At 53.7% G+C, this 19,020-nt stretch overlaps 1 protein-coding gene across 1 annotated transcript in view; it reads left to right on the top strand.

Moving 5' to 3' along the window:
* SYF2 (SYF2 pre-mRNA splicing factor) overlaps positions 1 to 19,020 on the top strand; it is a 77,577-nt gene that overhangs the window by 40,723 nt on the left and 17,834 nt on the right. The window lies entirely within an intron of this gene.

Here is a 19,020-nt window from a genome sequence, read left to right on the forward strand (position 1 = left end):
CCGAGGCACAGCTCCTGTGCCTGAGCCATGAGGCCACGACGGCGCATCCCTGCCCCACCGCCAACCCCAGCACCCAGCCCCGCGCTGGCTCTGCCTGGAGCAATGGGAAAGGAGGCATGTGATCAGCTCCATGAAAACTATCATGACCCAGGAACAGCTCATGGTTGTCCGAGCTTCACCCCGGAGCTTCCTGACCGGCGCCAGGGTGCTCTGGGAATGGCGGTGGCCAGTGCACAGCCTGGGCTGCACAGAGCCGCGCAGGCACAATGCCGGCCTTGTAACCCCGGCAGCGGCGCAGCCATGCGGAGCGATGCCTCCTGACCCCGAGCAAGGACCAGCCACGGGATCGCTCCATCACACCCGCCTTGTCTTCCCTGGGCATCCCAGTGGAGGCCTGGGAGCCCGGTGACCCAGCACGCTGATGCTGAGCTGGTGCCGGAGCTGAGGAGCAGAGCACGAGGAAATTCACTTTCCCTTTTGGCTTTAAATACATCTGCCTGTTGTGAAGCGCCCGGGGGATGCCCACCCTTTCCAACTGCTGCTCTCACAAATGGCAAGGCAAAACCAAACAACAATTTATGGCAAAAAACGTGAATTTTTGTGTCTGGTCTGTGGTCTCGGAGCGCACGTTCTCCAAGAAGAGTCTCCTGCAGAAACCAAGGAAGCTGCTGGGTTCTCCCTTGACATCAGGGGTAACCATGCCAGAACTCAACCCAGGTTTACCAGCACAGAGGAGCCCACAAGCAGCCTGAGGTCCATTCCCCACCATGCTCAGTGTTATGGCCCCAGCACCACATGCAGCAAGAGAAGCAGGGTCCTGCAGCAAAGGCCACGGAAGGAGGCTCCAGGCATTTATTTCTAAGAGTGTGTTCTATGATTCTATTTTGCTATTCTACAAAACAGGGCATTAATATGGAAAAATATGGAGAGCTTGAGGGAAAATGCTATCACCCTCCAGCTTCCTTGTTTCTGCCCCAGGACACAGGGGTGGGTTTGTTTTAGGGAAGGGAAAGGACATCATGCCCCTGGGGGAGCCCAGCAGAGCCATGGGCTGCTGTGACCTCAGTGGGTACCCAGCACCCATCACAGGTGATAGAACCCCTCCACATGCCCTGTGCTGCTTGAAGAGAGGGCTCATGTGAAATAGCCTGGACTTGAGAGGAAAGGTGGAAACTGCAGCCCCTGAACACTCAGTAAATCAACTGTTATGAGAGTGGTGGGTTGGGATGGAAGAAACTGGGGTCTGACCCCCAGGCCAAGCATGACCTCGGGCATCTGCTCTCAGAAACAAGATTCTCTTCAAATCCACCGTGCAGAAAGCACCCCTGGAAGCAGTGCTGGATGGGGACTAGGATGGGGTTAAAGCCCTGATCGCAGGAGGGTTTGACCATCACCACTTCTGACATCCCACAACCAACCTCCAATGCAGCAACTGCCTCCGCCATGTGTAGCAAGGACCCTGAGCCCTCCTGGTGGGGGACAAAGCTACTGCAATACCCATAATACACAGTTTATTACCAGCTGCTCACGATTCATTCCTGCATCCCTATTGCAGGAACTGTGTTTTATTTCGGAGGCAAGATCTTTATTAGGATTACTACCGAGTTACTTGCTTTCCTCCAGAGAGCAGAGATTCAAACCAGAAGAGCTAATGGCTTAAAGACCAGGAATGAATTTAAAAGGATTCTGTTCCCATTCACGCAACAGCCCCCTTGCTAAACAGAGTAACACTGCCGCTGTTTCTTACTCTTTTTCCTTTTCTTGTCCTTTCTTCCCCACTCATAGGCAGCTGTTTCTCTTGATCACATCTGTAGCAAATCTGCACTCAATCCCCCACTGACAGTGCAGAAGAGGGTGGAAGCTGGAAGGGCTGATCCCAGCACCCGGGATGTGGCAGGAGGGAGGGAAGGGCTGTAATGGGAGCAGGAGGTTCTGTCTGGGCCAGTTCTCAGGAGCTGGGACCCCATCTCTCCCCCATCTCCTGACCCCATCTCCCCCCAGCCCATTTGCCGTGACTCCGAACCTCCGGGATCCAGCTCCACCTGCCATGAGGAGCTGAGGATGAAAGCACAGAGAGAATAGCTCAAGGTATTTACTCATTGCTTTCCTTTGCTTCCCTTTCCTCCCACTGCTGGCGGTGTGAGCCCTCGGGACACTTTGCTGCAGAGCAGGGCAAACCAAAGCAGGTCAACAGAAGGTTCCCCTGCGTCGCTTCACCCCTGCAAGGTGGGGCTGGTGTTTCGGAGAGGATGGAGAGCTGCCGTTGCCTGGGAAAGGCACCCTGGGGTGACCCAACTGCACCCAGCCCTGCACCCACCACTGTGAGGTTTCACCATGTCACCTTGGGCAGGTTTTGGTTTGAATATGGCACTTTGGGTTGGTGGTAGGCAGGGGGACAGTGACCTGCAGCGGTTGAGGGGCTTCCTGAGTGCTGCTTCATAGGCAGCATCTGCAGAGCCTCATCTGCTTGGCACTAGGAAAGCGATGGTCAAACCTCCTTCCTGGTGCAAAGCAGCAGTAACCCTGCTGAAGACAAGAGACCCATCAACACAGGCAAAGGTGGTTCAAACACAAAGAGCATCTTTTAACCACAGAAAAAAACCAATCGAGGACCAAATCTGGCTGCCCCAGTTTTGGGGGATGACAAAGCCGTGCATGGCAGGGGTGAGGAGCTGCAGTGGGATCTGCCTGGAGCAAGGAGCATCCTTGCCAGGGACCAGCCAGGATGTGGAGATGCTGGGAGCAAAGACACCAGGAGCAGGAACACATTCACAGCAGGATGGGGGCACTTTGCCAGCAGCTGCCAAATTCTGCACACTTCCACACTCTGTAAATACACATCAAGTCATTGGTGGCCCAGATTGCGCCGATGATTATTGTTGGCATCTCCCCGCATGGCGCGGGGAAGGTTTGACACTTCATCTGCAGCATCCCTAATGTGAGCACAGCGATAACACCCCAAGCCCTTCCCTATGAGATGCAAAGGGCCCTGCGAGGGACGGTGCTGGGGGCACATCCAGAGTTCACCTTTGCTGCCCAAAGAAGAACCGGCGGTGGCGGGGGAGGCTCATGCACAGGAGGGGCCACCTCCACCCCACCTCCAGCGCCTGATTCCCCCCAGCACCTCCTGCTTTCACAGAACACCCCCGTTCCCCCCCCACCAGCACTGCGGCTTCTCAGAAGGGCTGCGGCCCCGCTCTCGGTTACTGGAAGGGCGCAGGAGGCCCCGGGCAGCTCCTTCCTTTCTCACCACGGGTTTTTTTAGTCTTGCTCTTTCTTTTGCCATTGAAACCCTTCGAGTGAGGGCTCCGCGGGTCAGGAGCGAGCCCCGGTGCAAGCAGCACCGCAGGGCGCTTGTCACGAAGGTGTTGGTGAGTGACAGGGATAATGGCAGCACCGCGGGCAGGATTTGGCAGGGGATGGCTGTGGAGAGCTGGGCTCAGCCCCCAGCCTGGGCAAGGAAACCTCTAGGCAGCACCACACGATGCTCGAGGGGGGGGGGGTTCAGGGCAGCCGTGAGGGTTTGGGGGTGAGGTTCACACTGGGATAGAGTTCCCCCCATGGGGTACTGTGGGGGTGACGGGGAAAGGGGAAGGCGTACGGGAGAGGAAGAGGATGGGGGAAGCGATGCTCGAGCACCGGCGCGGTCCAGCCGCGCTCGCGGCAGCTATTTAAAGAGCAGAGCGTGGGAAACTTCTTCAGACGTGCGGTTTTCTAAGCGAGGGCCTGGTGTCTGCAGCCGCCGGGTGAGTCACGGCACGGCGGGGGGGGGCACGGCAAAGAGAAACAGAAAAGGGCAAAAACCCCAGCGCAAGCCCAGCCCGGCGGTGGGTGTTGGTGCCGCTGCCTCCGAGGACCCCCAGCGCCGCTACCTCCTGCACAGCAGATCGAGGTCAGACTTGTTCAGAGGAGGAAGCTCCAAAGAGTTGTGTGTTGGGGCTTTTTTTGTTGTTGTCTCTCTCTCTTCAAACAGGAAAACTGCCCCCTGCCTCCAACAAAGAAAGAAACCCCGATCCTCTTCTCTGGAATTGTGTAACAGGAGGGATGCTACGGGCACCTCTGACCTGGGGACCTCCAGGACCTTGGGCAGATGCAGGGGTTGAGCATCCTCAACACCATCCCCTGGGAAGGAGCCTGGAAGTCCCAGCCACCAGCACAGGGCTAGGCCCCCCCTTGGGCCAGGAAGGCTTCAGATGAAGCCCAGCTCTGCCCCTGACCATGGAGCTGAGTGGGGCTGGGGAGCACATTCAGTTGTGTAAAGGCCTTTTCCCCATTCCTTCAGAGGTCAAACACTTCCCTGCAGAGCGCTTCACCTGCTGTCTTAGCAATAAGGGAAACTGAGGCACAAACCTACAGCTCAGTGTGGGTTAGCAGGGTTATAAACCTGGGGGTTTTGGCCTCCCACTGCTTTTCAGCCTTCACTTTTCTGTTGGCCTCCCATCACTTTTAGGCCGCCCACTTTTTTCAGTCTCTGCTTTGTTTTTGGCCATTCTGGAGCAACTGAAGGTGTTGAAGCGGCATTTTCCTGGGTGAAAAATACACATTTCTGGCTCTCTCAATACCATCATATGTGCAATGTGAGATCCTTGGAGCTCCCAGGTGGGATCAAGCAGGTGCATTTGACCAGCAGGAGCTGGGAGGTGGTTTGCCCTGGGTCAGTGTCACACTCCTGAGGTGATGGGTGCTTCAGTGGGTGCTGGTGACACACATGGGGGGCACAGGCAGTGCCGGGGCTCACACCTCCTGCAGGCATTACTGAGTCTTCTGAAACAAAACCACTCCAAGACTGAAGTTCTGGATTCTTGTCATTTGCTCTTATAGAATCATAGAATCATGGAATGGTTTGGGTTGGAAAGGACCTTACGATCATCCAGTTCCAACCCCCTGCCATGGGCAGGGACACCTCACACTAAATGAGGGCACCCAAGGCTCTGTCCAACCTGGCCTTGAACACTGCCAGGGATGGAGCATTCACAGCTTCCCTGGGCAACCCATTCCAGGGCCTCACCACCCTAACAGTAAAAAATTTCCTCCTTATATCCAATCTGCTGTTCCCCTGTTTCAGTTTGAACCCATCACCCCTTGTCCTGTCACTACAGTCCCTAATGAAGAGTCCATCCCCAGCATCCCTATAGCCCCCTTCAGACACTGGAAGCTGCTCTGAGGTCTCCACGCAGCTTCTCTTCTCCAGGCTGAACAGCCCCAACTTTCTCAGCCGATCTTCATACAGGAGCTGCTCCAGCCCCTGAGCATCCTCGTGGCCTCCTCTGGACTTGTTCCAACAGTTCCATGTCCTTTTTATGTTGAGGACACCAGAACTGCACACAGTGCTCCAGGTGAGGTCTCACAAGAGCAGAGCAGAGGGGCAGGATCACCTCCTTCGACCTGCTGGTCACGCTCCTTTTGATGCAGCCCAGGATACGGTTGCTTTCTGGGCCAATTTTTCCAAGGTTTTAATTTAGAAAGTAATAACTTTTTGTGTTTAAGCCAATTCACGCAAAGCTGTCCCTCCTGGTTAAAGGGAAATCCAAACCCCAATCCTGCAAGCCCACGGAGCTTGACCTGCACATCCCCCCTTGGCACATGTGGGGTACCATGGACTGCTCTGGGTGACACTGGGAACAGTGGCAGAGCCAGGAGTGGGCACTGTGTGAGGAGAGGGACAGTGGCTCCAGCTCTGTGCTGCTTGGGAGGATTCAGGAACCAGTGGCTGAGCTCTTTAGGAACCGCACGGTCAACACAGACACAGACACAGCCCAAGGGTCACCTTATCTGTGACCCAGTTACCTGATGTGAAACCAGCACAGAGCAGGGGCCAGTGGGACCCTGTCTCCCCAGACAGCTGCAGATGCGGTCCCTGCAATAGGGAAGGGCTATGGGAAGCCCCAGCCCTTGCTTGGGTGTCCCTCTGGGGACACCAGTGCCAGACAACCAGACCAGTGTGGAGATGGCTTTGCACCATTTCTGCCCCAAAACCACTGGAGGTTTTGCTCCAGGGACCATGGAGAGGGGCAAAGGGGATGGGGAAGCACTCTCAGAACAGGGTCAGGCTGCAGGCAGGACCCCAGGGCTGAGCATCCCCATATGCCCCCTGCTGTCACCCGCGGTCCCCACGGCCAGGAGGAAGCGAGGCGGGCGTCCCCCCCCCAGCAGACAGAGCTGTGCATGAGGTCATGCAGTGAGCTGGTTTCTCAGCAGCCCGGACCCGCAGCAGGTTCCGGGGCCGGGGTTGGGGGGGCCGCGGTGCAGGGGCTCACGCACCCCAAGCAGAAGTCTGCGCCGCGCTGGGGAAGTGGTGGTGGCCGATGGCTGCTGCCGGCGGGAGGGAAGGAGACGGCTCCCAGTGACCCCACCTGCGGCCCTCGGGGGCTGAAGCGCTGCAAACCCCGCGGGGATTTCTCGTTCTAGCGAGGATTCGTGCTGAGCTGCCGGCTTCGGGCGCCTCCCTTCTCCCTTCCCCGGCACACAGTGGGGACCGGTGCTTGCAGAGAGCCAGATGCTAGCCCAATGCTTTGCCCTTGCTGGGCAGATGGACACGGTGCTGGATCCCTGTGGCACTTGGGGTGGCTCTTCCTGATCATTGCAGAGCCCCAAGACCCCGAATCCAGAGTGCTGGACTGGCCTAGATGCAGACAGGGAGGAACAGATTTCAGGTCAGCACCGACTTTGTGGGGTAAAGCAAAGGAAATACATAGAATCATAGAATAGTTAGGGTTGGAAAGGACCTTAAGATCATTGAGTTTCAACCCCCCTGCCATGGGCAGGGACACCTGGCATTCACAAGCATGCACAACCTCCCTGGGCAACCCATTCCAGTGCCTCACCACCCTAACAGGAAAGAATTTCCTCCTTATATCCAATCTCAACTTCCCCTGTTTAAATTTTAACCCATTACCCCTTGTCCTACCACTACAGTCCCTAAATGAAGAGTCCATCCCCAGCATCCCTATAGCCCCCCTTCAGATACTGGAAGGCTGCTATGAGGTAAATAAAACACATCCATAAGAACAACAACAAAAGCCAAAACAAAGCAAACCAACTATTCTGATAGTTTCCAAAGCTATCAGAAGAGACATGACAAGTCTGGGCTCTCTGCTCCTCCTGTGGTACCCATGAGCATCCCAGTGCTGCATCTTCATCCCTGGAGGTGGCAGGGGACAGAGACAGGAAGCTGGAGCTGCCTCTGCTACCAGCCCCATAACCCCTTGCTGGGGCCACACCATGGACACAACTGCACACAGGTCCCATCCCCTCTCTCAGGACGGATCCCAGCTGGATGATGTGGATCACGGAGTGAGGGTCTTTCCCATTGGCACAAGCAGCTGCAGCAGCAGCAGCACACAGCCTATAGGGATAATTCACTACGAACCTCACATGCAGCCATGGCCGGTGCATTTCCCTGATTATCAACCCGAAACTTTTCATTAGCAATGAGTTATTAAGCGGGATCAACCCATCTCCCAGCTGGTAGCGGGTTACAAGTGTTTCATTAAGTGATCAGGAGCTAATGCAAGCTGCACCCGCTGCATCCGCAGGGCTCCGTACTTCATTAGCCAGGGATTATTATGCCATTTATAATTAAACGTTCAATGATTTCAAATACAGGCAGCAATCATTGGAGGTGGTCACCCAGGAGGCAGGAGGGACCGGGGGGGGCTCCTGTACACAGTGTGTGCCGTGCTGCTGGGAACATCACTCCGTGGCTTTGGCTACTGGGCAATTTGACCAATTCTTCAGTTTTCACAGCAATTCACAGCAAGTCCCAGTTTTCCTCTGTGGCCAGGGAAGATGCAGATGAACTCAGTGGCAAAATCCCCTCTGGGCGCTGCAGCAGTGAGTGATGGGGTGACATAGAGCAAAGCTCCAGTGTTTCTCATGCCCGGGGTCTTCATGGACAAACCCCATGGAGCAGCCACCCTCCAGCAGCACCGTTTCTGTTTTACAGCAGCTCTGCAGTCTGGAGCAGTCTGGTGGTTTGGTTTGATTTGAACCCAAAAGAAATGTCTCATTTCCGATCTAACGGGAAGCATTGTTTCCAGGGAACGACCAGCCTTCTCTGCCCCACCACAAAAGGACAAGCTTTCTGGATGAGCTGATAGCTCTTCCCACTGTAGATTTTGCTAAGCCCCAACGCTGTTATTTTGACATAGAACTCAGTGCTTGTGCCCATCTCAGGGATGCTACCAAGGGTGAAACCAGCCCTACAGAAAACACATCCTTTCCCTCAACATGGGTCCATGCTGTCCTGGAAAGGACCCAGCCAGCTTGGGCTTTTGTGTTGAAAGGTGCATCTGGACCAGCATCTGCAAACCCAAGACCATTCCCAAGCAGCAACGGCCACATGGACAGTCCCAGTATGTCCAAGAGCAACAGGAGCAGCACCAGAAGAAACAATTAGGAAAGGGAATTTGGACGTGGAGGCAACAGGCTGAGCTCTTCTCTTGGCCAGGAATAATGCCATAAATTTCAGAGGAGTGAAGCTAGTGCAAATTGATGCTCAGCTTGTTTCGCAGCTCTGACATTTCAGTCTTGTCAAGAAAGAGGATATATGAGAATAGAGGGGGTTTCATGACTCGTTTTAAAGCAGGGAAGGGAACAAATGCTTCCCTGATGGAAACCGAGCCACAGCACGTGAGTACTCACCATGGCCATGGCAACAAACCCAAACCAAACCCAAAGTTGTCCCAGTGCATCCTGGGCTGGGGCAAAACCTCCCAAAGCAGCCACTCACCCTGAAGGAAGAAACCTTTAAGAAAAGGACTAATTAACAGAAGACTTCATCCCTACACCAGTAATTTAAACCTGACGAGCGGGTAAAGAAAAACCACACTCCCATTACTTCAGGCTCGCTGGTTTGGTCAGTTGGGTTGTGCTTTTTCATTAGGCACTCTCTTGCAATAAGTAATTTTCCTTAATGCCTCGAATCACTCTTGATACCGCTGTGGTGTGCCTGTGGCCAGCGTGAAGTATGAGGAGGTCACAACTGATGTGTCTTCGTTGGGATGGGGTTTCATTAAGTGTGAGTGACCACAGAATTTAACGGTGGAGCCCAGCAACACTGCCCACTAATTGCTTTAGTGTACTCTGGTACCACCACAATTTCCCCTCCTCAGTATTGGGATTCATCTACTTAATCCAATGCCCTTCGTCAGGATTGTAGGGAGATGTGGCCTCATTATGTAAATACGGCTTTTCCTGAGTCTCTGATATCTCTTCAGTGTCAAGAAGAGGGAGACAGCCCTGCACAGGAAACATCCCGGTGACTGGAAGACCTCCAGCCCCATCCACCAGTGCTGAGAAGTGGACTGCTGGGGACATTGCTCAACACATAACCCATCACTGAGCCCATTTCACAGGTGGGGAAACAGCCTGACACTCATGTAGGAAAAGGCAAAAGCCGTGAGAGCACACCAAATATTGGGGCATTGCAGAAAACACCTTTAAGGTGAGCAGAGCTGAATGCTCTGCAACATTCCCCCTCCAGAGCAGCAGGCAAAATGAGCAAAGCCAATTTTCCCTTCGCTAGTAAAGGGAAAAGGGAAGCCAGGACCAGGGATTGCATCCCAGCCCTCACCCTGCATCCCAGCCCTGCTGGAGGCTGCTTGGAGTCGTCTCTATCGAGCGGTGTTATGGCTTGTTTTGCTTTAACTAAGTAAAATCCATCTGCTCTATTGTGCTATTTCTATTCCTAAATCTTGCATTACATTGAAAGTCTTTTAAACCGTCTGCTCAGGAGGACTCTGTGCGGTTTCTAGGGCATTTTCTGTTTAACTTGCATTAAAGTGTACCAAAGAGTTACAAGTGCATTAGTGGTCCTGCTCCCAAATTGCTGTTATAACCTTTGCCCCCAGCCAATCAATCTTGCTGACACCCATTAAAATGAGCTCATGGTGCTGTTTTTATGGCCGGATTAAGTGGTATATCTGTAGCTCGGGCGGTTCGGCGAGGGCGTCACACTGCTAATGATTTCTTTATTGATCTTTAATGATTTCCTACATTAGTACAAGCAACATTAGCCTCAACAACATGCTCCAGGACAGATTGACTAAATAATTCACTGCAGCAAACTGTGATCACATAACTGCACATTCCTCCTTTGTGTTAAGAAGCAGGGGTGGAAAGCGCATAATTATGATCTCTGGTATAAGGCAGAAAGCTGTTGCCTCCCCCCAGATTTCCCCTGGCCGGCCCCCCCAGCACTGACCAACTGCAGGAAGAAACCTGGTTTCATCCTATGTGCGTGCCCAGCAGTATGGGAAAGATGGAGCTATGGCAGTCTAAGGGCAGGACCCGATGGACCCAGTGAGGCAGGTCTGCCCCAGCTTCTCCTCCAGGCGTGCCCAGAACAGAAATGAGTGGAGAGGTGCACGTCCTCCATGACTGAAATGAGTTTTACAATCTCTGGGATGAGTCTGAAGTCCATCATTACCTGGACGATCGATGGGTGGATGGGTGGGTGGGTGGTTGGATGGATGGGTGGATGGATGGATGGATGGATGGATGGATGGATGGATGGATGGTCTCCCCATGCCTCCAGCACACACAGGATGTATGGGATGGCTTAAAGGAAAACTCTCATGAAGCCCAGCTACAGAGGGATACCCAAGGCCATGCCAGCACAGGCATCCCTCTAGCCAGAGCACTTTGCCACATGGGCAGGAGCAAGAACAGGGACTGGGCCCTGGCATCAGGGAACAAGTGGAGCTGCCATGGACCCGGCACCAGTCACGCTCCTCTCCACCCACCTCTCAGCTGCCAAACCCTGGGAAGTCCTCCAAAGCCTGATTCTGCAGCATCACTTCACTATTTCCTTGGTTCATCCTACCTGGGAGCTCCTTCCTTTGATGGCAATGCTGAGGACCGAGGCCAGGATGGGGACGGCTGCTCCCTGCCAGCCACAAGACCAACCCGTGTGGTTTGGGGCACGTTGGAGGCTGTCTGCAACCTCCAGCCTCCAGCTGGGAGGTGATGGGAGGTGTTGGTGCTGCTGCCGAGCTGTTTAACTGGGGAAAGCACTCGATGGCGTGGGTCGAACCCTCCACGGGTGCTGGAGCAGAGCCAGACAAGGCTGGGCACACCACAGTCTTCATTAGCGTAACTGGCTGCAAACCACAGCTCTTGACCTGCAAACAGCAATGATTTCTTCATTAATGGAGATGTCAACAGCAGGGAACCTGTGGTTTCTAATGACACAGCTATTTTAGTCAAGTGCACAAGCAAACTAGTAGGAAAACGGAAAACTGGAGCCTTCACCCCTCTCCCCCAACTCCAGGCAGAGTCAACCCTTCAGACGCAAGGTGACATTCCCAAGTCCTGCAGCAAAGGAGATCTCTCCTACAGAGAGGCTGAGATGAACATCACCATCACTTATGCTGGCTAAAACCCCCTGATGTTACCACTAGCTTGTCATGAATGGGAATATCTTCTGGATTGCACCTTTGGGTGTCATGGCTTGGTGGCCCCATAGAACAAATCTAGAGGGGCATGGAGTTGTCAATAGGGGCTGCTCTGGGGACCTTGGCTGTGACTAATGAGGTGTCTTAATGATGGGTGATATTCTTTCCCTCCAAGGCTGCCCTGGGTGGCAGAGCACACAGGGTGGCATCGCTGCAGCCTCAGGAACAGAAAGAGGGGCTTCTACAGAGCAGAAATGGAGCAAAAAGAAAGAAAACAAGCAAACCAACCCCACCGAAACAGAGCATTCAGGCATGGGACAGGTTCAGACTGAACCTGGCACTGCCAGTGGGAAAACAGCCCCCAGCTCCAAAGAGATTCACATGAAGAGCTCAGGGCAGAGGCGTGATCCCAGTTTCATGGGGTGCAGCTCCAGCCCTGCCCATGACACATCCCTTGACCCTCTGGGAGCCTTTCCCTGGTGGAAAAAAGCCACCACAGATCAAAGGAACCAACTCTGCTCCTTTCAACCCCCAAACCGGGGCTTCTCACAGTGACCATCCCCATGGACACAATTCACACCTCAGAGATGCAGTGACATCGTGTTTGCTGTGGTGAACACCCCAGGGTGAACCCGTCAGCAGGAGGATGTTCAGGATCTGTTAAAGATCCAGCCCTCAGGCAAGGATCTCCACTGGGAGGAATTGGCTTTGCCCCCCTTGGAGTCAAACAAAGCCACATCTAATGGTGCCCACTGAAGTTCTGAGCTTACCCCACGTGTTTGGGGGACCAGGAGTGCTGTGGTGGGAAATGGTACCTGCTTGGGTAACTTCTAGATTAGGGAGGACATGTGGGGGAAAGCATAAAGAATAACTAATTAAAATCGCATTTCATCACGCAAGCTGCACGCACCAAACCCAGCGCTGGGTACATGGGCAGCCTCGCATGTTGCAAGTGCAATACTTGCAATTTCAGTTCATCCCCTAGTTTTAACTGTACAGTTGACATTTGTTCAGATTTAGGGATAGAAGCATCAAAGCATCCACTGAAGTAGAGGGAGGTGAGGGGTAGAGATGGATTACAGCAACAAATCAAGTATTTTTGTTCTCATTCATACCCATTACATCTATTTGGAGCAAAACGTGCTCTTGGCAGAGCAGTCCTAAACCATCACTCAGAGACGACCTTCTTCAAGGGAGGGACTGCCTCTTGTGGGCTGAGGAGAAACCCAATCCCACAGGTTTTCAGCCCTTTAGACCCCGGGGAAACCTCTCTGGTGTGCGGGCAGGACAGGCAGGATGAACGGGCAGGGATCTGCCCTGGGTGGAGAGGACGGTGCCGGCGGCTGCGGGAGCCCCAACCACGCTTCCCATGTGGCTTCAGAGCCTCGAGCCGCTGCCGGCCGTGGCCAGCGGCTCCGACGGCGAAGCCACAAACAGCCCCATCTGCCTATTGACCGGGGCCCGCGGGCGCTGCCGCGGCCGGGGACATCGATCCCTGCTGTGGCACAGAAGAACCCAAGGCCACGCGGGGCAGCACAAGCACAGCACCACAGCCTGGGCGCTGGGACCATGACACCGGCACCATGACACCAGCACCGCAGCCACAACACCGGCACCGCATGGGAAAGCCATGTGCTATTGCACATTCGGCCAAGGGACCTCGGCAGCCGGTGCCACATCACTGCTGGACCCAAGGGTGTGAAGGGCCTCAGTTCAGCTCACCTGCAGGTCCAGACCTGAGCCCCTGAGGAGCTCCCGGCCCACGTGGCAGCATCCGTGGTGCATCCGGCTGGACCTTGCACTGGGAAGAGCCGCAGCAGCGCTGGTGACTGGGGTTCCCATGCCATGGGGCACCCATTCCCACCGGGCACCCTGCACCCCAGGTGGAGCGTGGGGCTTTGTCTCCCTCTAGTGCACACCGCTCCGGAGCAGCTCAGCCATGGGACATGATGGATGGGGCATCCCTGGATGTGGCCAGAGCCCCAAAGCTGGGGCTCACCAAAGGGGTGGCCACTGCACCCAATGGCACTGGGCAGCAGCACTGCTTCCAGTGGCAGTGTAATGGTAGCATTCACGGGCCTCTGGCTGGTCCTGACATGGGAATGCACCCCAGTGGAGGTTGCATCCTCGTAGGGCACAGTTTGCACTCAGCACCCCAAGAAACCACTCACCTGAAGCAGCACCCAGAGTTTGTCACCGACAGTGATGCAACCGGGAGAGTATCATTACATCCCCACGCACCTTCTATATTGACTTTCCCTGTTTGCCCTGTTAAATATCCTGACAGGGGTACAGGGTGACTTGTTATCCTTGCATTGCAATATCTAATTCACTGATATATCTATTATTCATTTATTTTTCTATTATTCATTTATTCACTGGGAATTTAGAGGCAATCAAAAAGGCACTCTTGGTCATTTTGCTATAAAAGCATTTTTGATCCTCCTCTCTGCCAATGCGAACTTGTCTCTCTCGCTTAAAATACATTAATGACCCATTACAGGGATGGGATCTGATGCCCTGCTTATATATAGGAGCGTCTTCGGAGATTTTGAAATTGATATAAATAAACAGGGGCTTGTTGTTAATGCTCTCATTAAGCAAGGGGTGGGCTGGGGTAAGGAACACAATATTTTCCACTCTGAGCTCCCTGGGGGCTCTGCAATAGTAGATGTTAATGCCTAAAACCAAGGGACAAGACAGAAGAGCGAGTGTGTGCCCATCGGGCACCAAACAGCTCCCGCCACCCCGTGCTCCCAGGGCTATGAGCCAGTCCCAAGCCCTGCACCCCATTTGCTGGAGCAGGGAAAGCACCGGTACAGCCCTCACAGCTGTACAACAGCCCCTCACTTCTGTTTCCCTGTTCCCAGCTGTGGTCACCCCTTTCCCTGCTTCTCCCTTTGCTCCAGGCCCGAGATGACGCCAGTCCCCAGCTCTGCAGGTGCCATGACCCGATGGCTCCCCGCCTCCCAGCAGATCCTTTTGCACAGGGTATTGTCCCCAAGCATCACCCACGCTGCTGAGCAAGGCAAGGGCACAGCCGGGCCACTGTGAACCCAAAACCTGCCCTTGGCCACCAGTGCAACTTCCCTCTGTTCTGCTGAGGGTGCAGGGTGCAGGTCACCACTGCCCCCCACGCAGACACCTCTTGGGGTTGTGCTTTGAGACGAAGCCAGATGAGGTGGTTTGCTGGTGTCCTACTTCTTCTTTAGAGTCTCGGCTCTTCTCCCACTTCCATAAGCAGAATCTCCTCTGCTCACAGGAAGAATACTCCTGGTGAGCACCTCAACCCACCATCTGGTCCATCTTCCAGGTCACCTCTGAGCATCCCTGCATCTGGGAGGAGCCTCCACTCAGGAGGAGAAATGAAAGCAGGGAATGGGCTGGAAACGAGGGCTTGACACGAGCCCTGACATCAGATGGAGATTTTCCATCTCTTCAGAAGAGTGTCCCCATGATGGCCATTGCCTGGTCACACACTGGTGGCTAAGCCTAGGGGGTGGCCCAGCTTGCACACCCTGCCCTGAGCTCATGGGCTTTTGAGATGAAAAGCAGCAATAAAATCCAACTGGGAAAAGAGACCTCACCTGGAGCATTGTGTGCAGTTCTGGTGTCCTCAATATAAAAAAGGACATGGAACTGGTGGAACAAGTCCAGAGGAGGCCATGAGGATGCTCAGGGACTGGAGCACCTCCTGTATGGAGCCAGGCTGAGGAAGTTGGGGCTGTTGAGCCTGGAGAAGAGAAGCTGTGTGGAGACCTTAGAGCAGCTTCCAGTGTCTGAAGGGGGCTGTAAGGATGCTGGGGAGGGACTCTTCATTAGGGACTGTAGTGATAGGAAAAGGGGTGATGGGTTCAGACTTAAACAGGGGAAGTTTAGGTTGGATATAAGGAAGAAGTTTTTTACTGTGAGGGTGGTGAGGCACTGGAATGGGTTGCCCAGGGAGGTTGTGAATTCTCCATCCCTGGCAGTGTTCAAGGCCAGGTTGGACGAATCCTTGGGTGGCCTGGTTTAGTGTGAGGTGTCCCTGCCCATGGCAGGGGGTTGGAACTGGATGATCTTAAGGTCCTTTCCAACCCAAACCATTCTATTATGCTAAGTGGCCGGGTAAGAGCTGGGATGTACATCTCCTCCTCATCCCAGCTCTTAAACGGTTGTGGAGCACCTGCAAAGGGCAAGTCTTTCACAACACAAAGGGCCCAGTATGGATCAGCGACATGTCTCAGAGCAGACACTTGACTAAAGGCTTCATGGGGACATGAACTCTCCCCAGGCACTGCCACCCCATGCATCATGGCACAGGCCATGCTGCTATAGAACATCCCCATGGGCTGGCCACAGTGCAGCCGGTGGCACAATCACCCCCACTGCTTCCATGGCAGCTCCCAGCAGCTGCAAAACCCAAAACACCCAAAGGCTTTCCTTTAGCTTGCAAATACCCATTTACATCCTTTCTCCAAGGCTGCTGAAGGGCACGAAGGCCACTGCAGCAAACCCCCATGGTGGCCACAGTCAGCGCCAGGCAGAAGACATTAATTATCACATTAGTGAAGCAGATTTAAAACAAAACCAAGCAACCAAAAAGCCCTGAACCCAAACTGGAAACAACCCCAAACCCCCACCAAACAAATGGCACCAGCATTATGGAAAATAATACAGTTATTACTGGCTGCAAACATTCAGGCTCCTGAGCAAGGCCTTTCATAGGTAATTTCTGTTGTAATTAACATCTCTGGGTCTAATGGATCCAAGTTTCAGGGGACAAAGAGGCGCATTGTTAACAGCCTGTGCTCCTGGCTGTGTCGGGCCAGGCTGGGGCTGGACTGACCGGGAAATCTCCGCTTTCATCTGTCATTAGCGTCAACCCAGCTGTTATACCCAGGAAATTAAAACTGTTCACTGCAGTAAAGCTTTAACGTCCGCGGTTTCATTTGACGTCGTGTGTGTGACTTACGGGCTTGACTGGATCCCCCTGCTCTGATCTCTTGGATTTATGAGTTTGAAAAGGCACCGAGAGACAGCGCCGGCACTGAGCCCTGGCCAGGGAGGGAGTGACACAGCCCTGGGTGCCAGTCGCCCCCCATGGCTCCCAGTACAGCAGCTCCCTGCTGCCTCTGGCTTCAGGAAACCTTCCCAGGGCCAACCGTGACACCCAGGATGTGGTTGTTATCCTCATCCATCAGCGCTTCCATGCAGGGCAGCCAGCACAGAGCAGAGCATCACAGGGATGCCTGGGAGAAGGGACAGGTCTTGCAGCACTGGTCAGCACCAGAGGTGGGGACAGCCCGCTGCAGGACAGAGGAAAACCTGAGGTACAGCTCATCTCTGCCTCAAACTGCTCCATGTGTTTTACAGCCTCCTGAGCATGGATACCTCCCTGCAAATTGCCATGCTGGTCCATCCATCAGTGATTTGTACACTTGGGAATAGAGGAAGGAGGCAGAACCCTGAGCATGGATACCTCCCTGCAAATTGCCATGCTGGTCCATCCATCAGTGATTGTTTGGGTGGGGGGGGTCCTCAGAGCAGAACCTTCACTGCAGGCAAAGCAAGCAGATCAATCCTGCACCCAAAACCTTTACATGTGGTGCTCAACCTGCCCCACAGGGACAGGGAGCTCTGAGCTGCCAGCAGGGAGCATGCAGGTCGGGAAAGCTGAAGTGGCTGCTTGGTGCCTATGGCCGTGCTGGAGAGCGGCTGCAGCAGCATCCTGGATTTCAGCACGCAAAGAAATGCTTAACAGATGGATTTTGCATCCATCCTTGTGGCTCCTAGAATAATCTTCATAAGCCACAATGTGCCCTTAATCCCACAACAAAATCAAGTCAAAGAGCAATTAATGTTCTGATACCTGTGGCTAGCTGAAGTGATATAGAGCTGAAGATTTCTTTTTCCATTTCACTCCAACTGTGGTTTTGTTTTTTTCCAGCCATTCTCTGGTCAGTGGTTTTAGGGGCACCAAGGTTCACTTCTGTGGGTAACCTCCACTGTTAGCTGTTGATTTAATTAACTCGGGCTCCTCTGCCTTCTTGACCATACCAACCCCAGCAGGGCTGGGTTTTAAACACGAGCCCTGAGTATTTCTCAAGGGCTTAACAAAAAAAAGCCCAGAGAAGTTAAAAAGAGGACTCTGAATGAGCGGGATCTGCAGCTCCAGGGCAGCAGCATCGGTTGCTTAGTCCTAAACCCAATTATTTGTGACCTAAACTTGAACCAAGAGTTCAACAGCTCAAAGTCAAGGCACGACCACAGGGATGCTCGCAGCATCTCCAGAGGCAGCACTGAATGGCAGGTCCTGCTGCTCTGCAGAGGAAAAGGGAAGAGCAGAGTTTCTTAGTGGGGCAGGCAGAGAGAGAACCTCAGAGCCCAGGGAAGGGACCCACATTGCTCCAGCAGAGCCCCATAACTGCTGCCCCTATGCGCAGCATCTGCAGGTCCACATCCAGGTGGGGTTTGGAGGAGGAGGATCTCCAAGTCCTCTGGATTAGGAGCAAGCAGAAACCAACTGTTTCCTACAACAGCATTTGCCAGCAAAGCCACCAGTCTGGACCCCCACGAGAAACACAGTCCCCAGCCTCCAGGGATGGGTCAGCTCCTTCTGCAGGACATGGGGATGTCCTCAACCCGGTGCTGAACCAACCCGACCTTCTCCAGTAGCTGAAACCCCAGTGGGGGCCAGCCCAGGCGGGCACTGCCTTGTTTTTAGCAACCTCGTTGAAATTTAAATTGATTTGTTATTTATCCAACTGACAACAAAGGGAGAAAAAAAGAGTCCTAACTCTGTGCGCTGGGGAGATTGGATTCCTGTATCACTGTCAGCTGCATTAACTTACTTCCTGGACCTAAACTCAATTAGGGCAGCATTCCCTAGCATTAATAAATCAATACCAATGCCATTTTGATATATTTTGAATGTCTTTCATTATATATTTCAGGGCAGGGATTAGTGCTGGATTCAAAGTTAATGGGACGTGACAGGGCAGATCAAGTTGGGGAGGTAAAGCCTTAGAGCCGTTAGCTGTAATTGCTTTCTGTTGCAAAAGATTGTGGCGGTGAAACAAAGAGCTGCTCAACTTTTCTTGTCAGGGAGTAACCCCAGCCAGGGACTGTCCCTCTCTGGAGGGGGAAGAGGGGCTCAGCACCAGCAGAACATCTCTGGTGGGGTTTGTGCCTGTACTGGGACAGGGGTACGGCACCGAGTCCCTCCTGCAGCAGCTTCAGGGATGGATTCGCATCTCAAGCCCCTTCCCGGCACTGGTGGGATTTCGGCTCCCCCCACCGAGGCTGGCTTTTAAATTGAGGGGTTGTGGGCAAACCGAACTGGTTCTGGGGCTCAGCTGGAAAGGGGGAGACAATGGAGCCACAGGAAAGGATTTGCCCACCAGCCCCTCTGAAGGGGTCCTGGAAATTCAGCATGAGCCTCCAGCAGCACGAGCACAAACCTGGCCACCAGGTCTGCACATGCACCCCAGCCCCAGCATTTCTCATAGCAACAGGGCATAGAAAACATAGTAATTCCTACCATAAAGACTCACTGCAAAGCAAAGGGGAGTTTGCAGAGGTGATGGAAAAGCCTTTACTCAGAGCAGGGAGAGTTTATGGCATCAGGAAGAGCATGAAATAC

Source organism: Neopsephotus bourkii, unplaced genomic scaffold (assembly GCF_033783945.1).
Source record: "Neopsephotus bourkii isolate Nb327-2 ecotype Australia unplaced genomic scaffold, CSIRO-AGI_Nbou_v1 NB_1632, whole genome shotgun sequence".
Lineage (NCBI taxonomy): Eukaryota > Metazoa > Chordata > Aves > Psittaciformes > Psittacidae > Neopsephotus > Neopsephotus bourkii.